The sequence below is a fragment of the Triticum dicoccoides genome, chromosome 2B, assembly GCF_002162155.2.
Source record: "Triticum dicoccoides isolate Atlit2015 ecotype Zavitan chromosome 2B, WEW_v2.0, whole genome shotgun sequence".
Taxonomy (NCBI): Eukaryota; Viridiplantae; Streptophyta; class Magnoliopsida; order Poales; family Poaceae; genus Triticum; species Triticum dicoccoides.
The window spans coordinates 167,068,526-167,079,536 of record NC_041383.1 but is presented as its reverse complement, the minus strand read 5'-3'; positions in this window follow the sequence as shown (position 1 = coordinate 167,079,536).

The following is an 11,011-nucleotide window of genomic DNA, read 5'->3' as shown; positions in this document are numbered from 1 at the left end:
TGTTTCTAGAACATATTATATCTGATCACACCATGTTCTTATATCAGACTATTGTTCTTGCATATCCTGCATCAATCACTTATGATAAGGCACCTTTAAGTCGCCACTATGATATTGGTTGTGTCTTGCATATGATTTCGAGCATGTACTGCTTCTAATTTGTTGAAACGCCATACAGTTAGAACTTGGCAGAGTGATATCGGTTGCATATTTCATATGGTGTCTAGCTTGCAGTGATTCTAATTTGTTGAAATGCCTTATGCTTAGTTACCACATCATAGGTGTGAATATGTCACGACATCCTGTTTTCCATACATATTCCATCCTTGCATCATGTGTTTGCCTTTCTTCCGAGTAGTGTTCGTTAGTATCATGCATGAATGAGTTCTGAAGAGCGGATTTTATTCCTTTTTCTTACTGGTTTGACTTCACAATGCAAAATCATTACAGCTGAAGGAAATTAGTCTGGAAGTGGATGATGGTGGTCCTTCGGAGCAACTCAGACAGGGTGTCTACAGATTCTACTCCGCCATCCTCCCAACAAGATTCGCAAGACAACACAAGGATGGACAGTCAGCGTAGCTGTGTAGATGATGAGCACATCTCCGCTACTCCACCATCACAGGTGCTTGCCCTAACTTGGCACTATTATATGTGGTTGCATGTTGCATATGATGTCTAGCTTGTATTGCTTCTAACTTTGTTGAATTGCATCTGCTTACTTTACACATAATGCATGTGAATATGACATGTGTTCCTGTTTCTAGAACATACGTGTACATGATGAGCACATCTCCCCTACTCCACCATCACAAGTGCTTGCTCTAACTTGGAACTGTTATATGTGGTTGCATTTTCCATATGATGTCTAGTTTGTATTGCTTCTGATTATGTTGAATTGTATCTGCGTAGCTTACAACTTATACCTGCAACGATCACTTACCCATAAGACACATTTAACTTGGGACTCTGATAGGTTGCATCTTGCATTGTCTTCTAGCTTGTACTGCTTCTAATTTCTTGAAATGGCACTTACAACGAGACACTTTTTACCTGATAGAGTGATATTGGTTGCATATTCATATGGTGCCTAGCTTTCATTTCTTCTAATTTTGTTGAAATGCCTTTCGCTTACTATTTTTTCATACATATTCCATCCTCCTATCATACGTGTGAATATGCAACATTGTCGGGGATATACCCTGCGGTATGACCCGGCCAGAGTGTTAAACTGGCAGATGGCTAAGACAGACTGTAAACCGGCAAGTGTTAAACCGGCAGACAGTTAAGACAGATGGCTAAGACAGACGGTAAACCGGCAGAGTTAAGATAGATGGTAGCACCGGCAGGTGTTAAGTCAATCGTAACCCGGAAGACAATGTTAAACCGGCAGACAATGTTAAACCGACAGACCATGTTAAACCGGCAGACAATGTTAAACCGGTAGACAATGTTAAACCGGCAGACGTTAAGAAGCCCAGGAAGGGAAGTCAAAATAGTTTAAGTCTTAGTCCAAGGCGGACTCTACATGTAACCCGCCCCTTTAACTTATATAAGGAGGGGCAGGGCTCCCCAAAGAGGGACAAGCAAGAAACAATCTCTAGGGCTAGACACAACTAGAGGAGAGCCGGTTTACGGCAACTCCCTCGTGATGATAATGAGATCTAGCCTCAAACAGCATGTAGGGTTGTTACCGGATGATGTTTCCCGGGGCCCGAAGCTGTCTAAACCCTTGTCTTGTGTTGCGTCTCTCGATTCCGCTCAACCCCTCTCAAGCTACCACATAGATGCGTTGGCCTCACAACTAAGTCCTCACACTAAGGACATCTGACGTGTTAATTCCATGACAAACATTGTCTTTTTTGTATATATTCCATCCTCCTATCATGCGCTTGACTTACATCAAAGTAGTGTTCGTCTGTATCATGCATCAACCAGTTACGCAGAACTAATTTTATTCATCTTCTTGTGGTTTTGACTTCATAAGGCAATATCAGAAAATAGGAAGGAAAAGAGTAAGTTAGGGGATGTTGGTGGTCCTCCGCACCGACGCAAACAGAGACTCTCTAGATTTGCCACTGCTACTTCTAATGAAGTTGAAGTCCCAAGTCTACATGATGAGTTCATCTCCCATACTCCACCATCGCATGTGCTTGCTCTAAGTTGACAGTGTGATAATTGGTTTCATGTTGCATATGTTGTCTAGCCTGTATTTCTTCTATTTTGATTAAACTACACCTGCTGAGTTTATACGTTATGCATGTGCATATGACATGGCTCTCTGTGTCTAGAATACACTGCATCTATGTATCATACCATGTTCTTACATCAAAGTACTGCTATTGTGTATCCTGCATCAGTCACTCATGATTGGACGCTTTTAACATGGCAGTTTGATAGTGGTTGCATCTTGCATTGATTTCTATGTTGTACTACTTCTAATGTTTCGAATTGCCACTTATGACAAGACACTTTTAACTTGGCAGAGTAATATTGGTTGCATCTTTCATATGGTGTCTACCTTGCATTACTTCTATTTTCTTGAAAATCCTTCTGCTTAGTTCTGTTTTTCTTACATATTCCACGTCGAGAGTAACTTGTGAATATGCCACGTCGTCCTGTTTTTCTTACATATTCCATCCTCATATGGTTGTCTTGCATCAAAGTATTGCTTGTCAGTATCATGCATCATTGAGTTCTGAAGAGCGATTTTATTCTTTCGTGTTGTGGGTATGGCTTGACATGGCAAAGTCAAAAAAGAGCAAGGAAAATAATATAGCAGGGAGTGGTGTTACTCGTCGGGTGAAACAGAAAAGGATCTGCCATCAAGATTCTGCTAGTACTTATAGTGCAGTAGAAGGTCCAAGTCCACCGGCTAAATCTACAAACACAGTATCACCTGCTCCACCAGCTATAGCATCCGCTTCAACTGTACCAGCACCTCAATGAGTTACTCGTTTGTTTGCTCTGGAACTGGCCAGTTCCCAAGCTTCCTTCACACCTAACACTACTTCCGAAGCACTGCTGGCACAACACGACTTGCCAAGATCAGATGAACCTCATGAGCATCAACACCGAGATGGTACCTAACCGAGTCAAGTTGCGGTTGCATGCTCCTTTATATGTACTCTCACAGTTTGATGTACACTAACACTTTCCATATTCGTTGTTGAACTAGCACCACAGCGCAAGCGGAAACAGACATCAGGGATAATGCTTGACAGATTAACAAAACCTAAAGGAGGAAGAATGGAGATCCATTTTGAGGCACGTTTAAAAAGGCCACGTGATGCTACAGAGTCAGCCAAGTTAGTATCAGAGGCAGCCGTTGCCGTTAGGTGTCATGCACGTATCCTCCCAACGTGGATCCAATACAGGAATGAGAAAGACAATGCCCAGTTTAACACCTTCCTTGACCATTTATCCGTAAGTAATGTTATTCATCGCAATTAGTAATATTGTCTTGCTCTGTCCCATACTTTCTAGATTCCTCCTAATAAGACTCACATTGTTTTCTCAACAGATGAGGTTCAAGTTGGATCCGAAAGATGATGCAACTAAACAAGCATGCACTCATGTTTTTCAGTCTGCTATGCGACAGTATCAGTACCACCTTAGAAAATCTCACTTTGAAGGCAAGGCTAACAATGAAATCGCCCAAACATCTCCAGTGGAATATATTACAGATGAAGACTGGACATCCCTCATTAAACACTGGTCTGATCCAAAGTATCAGGTAGGCTATATGTATTTGATCAGACCATATATTGAACTTATATTTATGTATGTGCCTTACAAGTGTATCTTCTTCTAGGCTAACTGTTTGAAGAACAAGATGAACCATTCTAAAGTGAAATTCCAACAGACAATAGGATCTCGTAGCTATATTGCGCATCGCGAGGCTCTTGTAAATAGCTGCTACTTCCTTCTTTTTTCTATGCCATATTATCGTATCTATATTGACTTGTTCCAAATACAGAGGAAAGCCCGTGCGGACCAAAAAGAACCTGAACCGAATGCAGTGCAAATCTTCAAGGATTGCCACACCAGCAAGATGAAGGGCATGAGCACACCAGTTCAAGCCGCTATTGTAAGTCCTTACTCCTCCTGCATTTGAACTGATTGGTACTATGATGTGTTCATTTAACTACTTGGTTTGCAGCCAATGTCAGTTACTCTATTCACTTTTATACACAGTTGTCTTAACGTATCATTTCACCTTACATGGTTTAAAAGAGATGAAGGATATTCTTTTGGTCTTGACGTGTAATCTAGTTGTTATGTTCACGTGCGCACACAATGATAAAATAGCCTGTTTGTTTTATATCTGTTTGCCCATGATATGAATGATGTCATACTATGTTCAACCTACTTTAAACCATGTCTATTTATCCTTAGATGTCAACGAACGTGAGGAAATAGACAATACAGTAGGCATGCTACATGGACATATGTTCTGAAAGTGATTTTATTATGTAGTTGGCACTACAATACATGCTAATGTATTACAGTAGTTCACCAAAATAAGTTATGTATAAACATGTAACCTACTTTGTTTGTTTTTTCTCATTAGTAACTTATCTGGTACACTAATGTACAAGTTCAAACTTTCAGCAAGGTATGGAACAAATGATTGAACAGCCACAACCACCTGAAGGTGACGAGGCTACCATAGGCACAATGTCACCTCTTCCTGCAGTGTGTCAGTATCTCTCCACTAACAGTGCAAAAAGCACCTTCCTGTATAATTCTGGGTTGGTTGTCAAGGTAACCTCGTCCAAATCACCTACTGAACAAAATCTTCCAGCTAGACAGAGTGATATATCTGTGCTCCAGACACAAGTCCAATCCCTAATGGACGTCGTTTTGGAAACAAGAATAGTGGTTGACAAACGTTGTCAAGATATGAATGGTTTTGAAACCAGACTATCAGACATTCGCTTCGTTTTTCAAGAGCAATGGCGGAAAAAAGTGAAGATCGTGCTGCTCCATCAGATTCTATAGCCTGAAACATTAGCACTCATGTCAAATGATATGTGCTTTTATACATCTGATGGTGCTTTTATCTGCAAGGACTGTAAACTTTATGCCAACGGGCCTTTTGTTGTATGGTTGGAATTTATTTTGTTGTGATACAGCATTTCTGATGCTGCCAAAGGCTGCAATAATTACGACATTATTTTTGTATAGTGTAGGTTTATCTTAGTAATGTATTCGACCGAAAGCTTCATAGGAGCCCAACATGCCAACATTCGTCAGGCCCATTCCAATTGGGCTAAAAACGATTATGGGCCGAAATTTGCATGTAACCCACTAAAAATATCTTGGCCTAAATCAGCATAAGCTTTCATATTTTTCTGGTAGGCATGTGCCCATAGTGGGCCTTTAACAGGCCTAAACATAATTTGGGCCCTCAGTAACAATAGGCCGTTTACAGGTGTAAATATCTCGAGCCCATAAAAAACATGGGCCTTTAATAGGTCGAAAGTAAGATTGGGCCCTGATTGTGCCAAATAACCCACTAGTCTTAGCAGGTCGAAATGGTGGCCCATTTACGATGCGGATCTTTCACAGGCCGAAATTTGGACGGGTCGTAAATGCGCCGACCTAATACACGGGCCTTTAACAGGCCAGAAGTTCGGTCGGGATAGATTATCGTCATTTTTATATGGGTCGTTAAGGGGCCCGATGTGACGTTGGGCCACATATGGTCCATGGATTTCGTCCGACATTAACAGGCCGAAAATCACAACAGGCCGAAAATGGCCCAAATCTATAGTGGGCCTCTAACAGGCTGAATGTCAGACATGGCCGAATATGACCCAAATCCTTCACGGTCATTTATGGGCCAAAAGTTTCAATGGTCTGTAAATGGGCCCAAATGAAGCAGGACCTTTAACAGGCCGGAAATACACCGGGCCGTAATTCGGCCCAAATACTTAGCAGACTGTCAACGGGCCAGAAGTGACCATGGGCCACAATGATGACAAGTTTAGGACAGGCCGTTGACGGGCCGATATGACACTAGTCATACAGGCCTTAACTGAGAATGTTGGGCCTTTAGCTAGGTCGGCCCATTATGGTCTGCAAAATCTTATGGGCCTTTAGCTGGGCTGGCCCATTGTGGTCCGCGAAATCTTGTGGGCCTTTAGCTGGGCCAACCCATTATCGTCTGCAAAATCTTGTGGGCCTTTAGCTGGGCCGACCCATTATGGTCCGCTAAATCTTATGGGCCTTTAGTTGGGCCGTCCCATTTAAACTTTATGGGCCACTTTTGGGCCCGTCCACGTGTCAACATATCATAGGCCCATCTCGACCGTTGGATGAGTGACACCTGTGCCAACGCGGAGCTGACGCGTGGTTCCGTCGGCCAATGAGAATTTTACATGTGGAAAATCGGCATTGGTCGTGGCTGTTAGCGGGTTATCAGATCCAAAACAGGACCCGATAGCTTAACGGCGTCCCGTTACGGTGGATGCCATGTGTCGGTCACCCTTGATGAAAGCACTTCTATGACGCACGATTTATCATCATGGAAGTGGACACTTCCATGATGATAATTTTGGTAATGTCATGGAACACTTCTACGACAGCACAGGTATGACTATCTTGATTCTGTCATAAAATTGTCATGGATGTACATGCATGACAAAAAACATGACCTACTGTGATAAACACGTATCATCACGGAAGTATTTTTTTGTTAGTGTAGACATGTGGTGGGTTGTGGTCCTGCAGAGAAATCAACAATATACAAGTCTCCTCTCCTAAAGCCTTCGATGACTTTGGAATTGTCAGATTCCATTAGCACAATGCAATGATATTTGCCAAAGACGACAACCATATCAAGATCAGAAAGCATTGAGACAGACATGAGGTTGAATCCTAAGGACTCGACAAGCATGACTTTGTCCATGTGTCTATCCTTTGAGATTGCAACCCTACCTAGACCCAATACCTTGCTTTTGACTTTGTTAGCATAGGTGATATGCTTCAGATGAGATGGAGATAAAGCAGTGTCTATCAATAAGTTCCTGTCACCGGTCATGTGATTTGTACATCCACTGTCGAGGACCCACTCAGTAGCTTTGGGTTGTTCATCCTACAGATGAATTAGTGCAACTTACGAACCCATATACTTCATCAGTGAAGAATATGATATCAATTTCATCAACAATAACAGATATAGCAATTATGAGGACATGAGAAATGAGTAATTCATTTCTTCATGATTAGCTTGCGTCCATTCAAGCACATTCAGGTCTCCAGCAAATTCTTCAGACAATTAAGTTCGTCTGGAGACCTGACCCTACATAAGAGATGAGTTCTTTTTCTTCACCACACACATCTAGAGGGGTGGCAAAGAGTTCATCATTCTGCAAGCTCCATAAGAAAAAGATGGCATTGAAGCCAGTGCACTTCGTTTCACAGAAGAGGGGTTAGGATAAGCATATGAATAAGCAGAGAAATTCTTCGAGGACTTATGAACATAATGGTTTGAAGAATAATGCACATATTAATAGCCTTTAGACTTTCCTTGTGAAACAGAAGTGTTAGCACAATGGTGTTCATATGAGGATTTGGATCCACGTGAGGAATTTGATCCAGATGAAGAATTTGGTCCATAAGAGGACTTGGATCCATATGAAGATTTTGATCCATATGAAGAATTTATCTGGGGTTCCTATTCTTCATAGGTGGTGTCATGATGACATTCACCTGAAGATTTTCAAGGCACCTTTTGGGAACCCAGATTCTCTTCATAGGGGGACCATTCCTGCAGTTAGTTCCAACATATCGAGCAAATACTTCACCATTCTGATTCTTGAAGAGTTTATAGATGGAGTCAAATGACTCATCAGAGGAATATGAAGATTCACAAGTAAATCCAGATAATGTGCATGGATCTACAAAAGGTCCTTTCGCAGCAACCCATGAGGTTTTGGGGTATTGCTCAGGTTGCCAGTAGGTCCCATCAGCATTGACTTTCCTCTCAAAGGTAATACCCTCTTTCCTAGGGTTCCTGTTCAAGATCCACTTTTTGAGCACATCACAAAGAGTCATATGCCCTTTGAGGCTTTTGTATATGCCTGTCACATACAATTCCTTCAACCCTGCATTATCGTCAGTGATACTTGTGGTATCCTCACATGAGGAATTTGTGACCACAGAGACAGTTGAAGAATTTGCATCAATAGAAGCATTTGAACATTCAGGTGAAGAATTAGCAGATTCATGCTCAATGCATTTCAGACATGGTGGAATAAATTCTTCCTGAGCGGAACTGATCTATTGAGCAAGCAATGAATCGTTTTCCTTCTGAAGATCGTCATAACTCAGTTTTAACTTCTCAAGATCTTGCTTTCTTTGAAGAAAATCATAAGAAAGCTTCTCATGATCAAATAAGAGAGTGTTATGGTGATTTTGAAGGTTGTCAAACTTAGACTGAAGTCTTTGAAGATTATCAGTCAAAGTCTTAGTTCGATTCAATTCCTCACCCAACAGGTCATCGCTTTTGTCTAGTAGATTTTGAATCTTTTCCAAAGCCTTTTGTTGTTTAACAGCAATTTTAGCTAGTTTGGAATAGCTTGGTTTGAGATTGTCATCAGATTCATCCTCACTACATTCAGAGGGGGGATGTTTGAGTACCTTGGCACCTATCACCATGAAGCAATAGGTGGGAGCATAGTCATCGACGCTCTTGTCAGCAGAGTTGGGGAGGTCATTTTCTTTAGTGTTGAAGATGGACTTCCTGACGTAAGCAGTAGCGAGGGCTAGGCTCACCACACCAGAGTCTGACTCCTCAGATTCCTCCTCTTCCACATTTTCCTCAGATTCGGCTTCAGAGTCCATTTCCTTGCCAATAAATGCCCGTGCCTTCTTTGAATTGCTATTCTTGTGAGATGAAGACTTTGAAGATTTTGATGATGAGGATTTTGAAGATTTCTTCTTCTTCTTTGAGTCATCAGAATCGTCATCTTTGTACTTCTTCTTCTTTGATTCCTTTTCCCACATAGGACAATCAGACATGTAGTGATCAGGTTTCTTGCATTTGTGGCAAGTTCTCTTTTTGTAGTCACGGGATGATGAATCATCACTCCTTGAAGACTTTCCAAAGCGACCACGGCGAGAGAACTTCTGAAATTTCTTCACGAGCATTGCTAGCTCCTTGCTCAGATCTTCAGGGTCACCAAGGCTGCTACTAGAATCTTCACCTTCAAATTCAGAGATTGCCTTGGCCTTCAGCACACGTGATCTTCCAAAGCTTGGTCCATAGAGGTCTCTCTTCTCAGCAAGCTGGAACTCATGAGTGTTTAGCCTCTCGAGGATATCAGCGGGATCTAGAGACTTGTAATCATCTCGCTCTTGATTCATCAATGCAAGAGTATCGAATGAGGAATCAAGTGATCTCAGCAATTTCTTCACCACCTCATGGTCGGTGATGTCAGTGGCACCAAGTGCTTGAAGCTCATTTGAGATGTCAGTGACGCGATCGAAGGATTGCTGAACATTTTCATTGTCGAGTCTTTTGAAGCAGTTGAAGAGATTGCGAAGAACATCAACTCGGGAGTAACATTGAGTAGAGACTCCTTCGTTGACCTTGGACAGCCTATCCCAAATCAGCTTAGTAGTTTCCAAAGCACTCACTATGCCGTACTGTCCTTTGCTCAGATGGCCACATATGATATTCTTCGCTTGAGAATCGAGTTGCTTGAATCTCTTCACATCAGCAGCATTCACATACGGAGTGACTGAGGGAACACCATTTTCCACAACATACCAGAGATCATTATCAATTGCCTCAAGATGCATGCCATCTTGTTCTTCTAGTAGGGTTAGTCCGTCCCATTGAAGGTAGGACACCTAGCTGAGACCTTGATCATTCCTGCAGTCGACATAACTAAAACTCCAGGTGGTTAAACCAAAATCACACAGAACAAGGGAGTACCTTGCTCTGATACCAATTGAAAGTGCGTTATATCGACTAGAGGGGGTGAATAGGCGATTTTTACAAATTCGTCACTGAGGAATTTCTAGGTGAAGAAATTCCTAAGCAAACGACACACTAGCAACGGAATAAGTACTCAGGTATAAGCATAACAGAGCAACAACATAGTCATGATAATGAAATGAAAACAAGCACAGAGTACAGATAGCGTGATAACAGGATAAGCAGGCTGAAGACTATGTGACTGGAGAAATTGGATTGAGAAAATAGAGAAAGTCTTTAGTCAAAGTCTTCAAACAGTAATGATCAGGTTCATCAACACATGAATGAGGAAATGAAAGGGTTGAGGAAATAGAACTAGTTGGCTTGGTGAAGACAAAGATTTGGTAGACCAGTTCCAACTGATGTGACAGTTGTACGTCTAGTTGGAGCGGCTGAGTATTTAAACTCGAGGACACACAGTCCTCACCGTATTCTCCTTGAGCTAAAATCACACAGACCTCGCCCAACACTCATGGTAAGTCTTCACAGGTGACTTCCAAACCTTCACAGACTTGGTCACTCGGCAATCCACAATTCCTCTTGGATGCTCAGACCATGACGCCTAACTATCTGGAGGATACATAGTCCTCAAAGGTAACAAGTGTCGGTTCCTCACAGGAACAATCTCTTCAACGATGCTCAATCACTTTGGGTTTGTAGGTGTTTGGGTTTGGGTTTTGGGTTTTTCCTCAGTTGATGATTTTCGCTCAAAGTCCTCGGAGGATGGGATGCTCTCAATGACAAGTGTCAGTTTCTCGTGGGGCAGCCAACCAGCTAGTGGTTGAGGGGGCGGCTATTTATAGCCTAGGGAGCAACCCGACATGATAAGACATAAATGCCCTTCAATGATACGACCGTTAGATGGGAAGATATTTTTGGACAGTTGGCGCGTAGCACATCAATGGTCGGGTATTTGAGGTTCGAATTCCTCAGGGCTATCATGTTCCTCATTGTGTAGGCAATCCGCACTGGCGAATTCCTAACTCCTCAGTCAGAACAAATTCCCCAGAGACCAGAAGA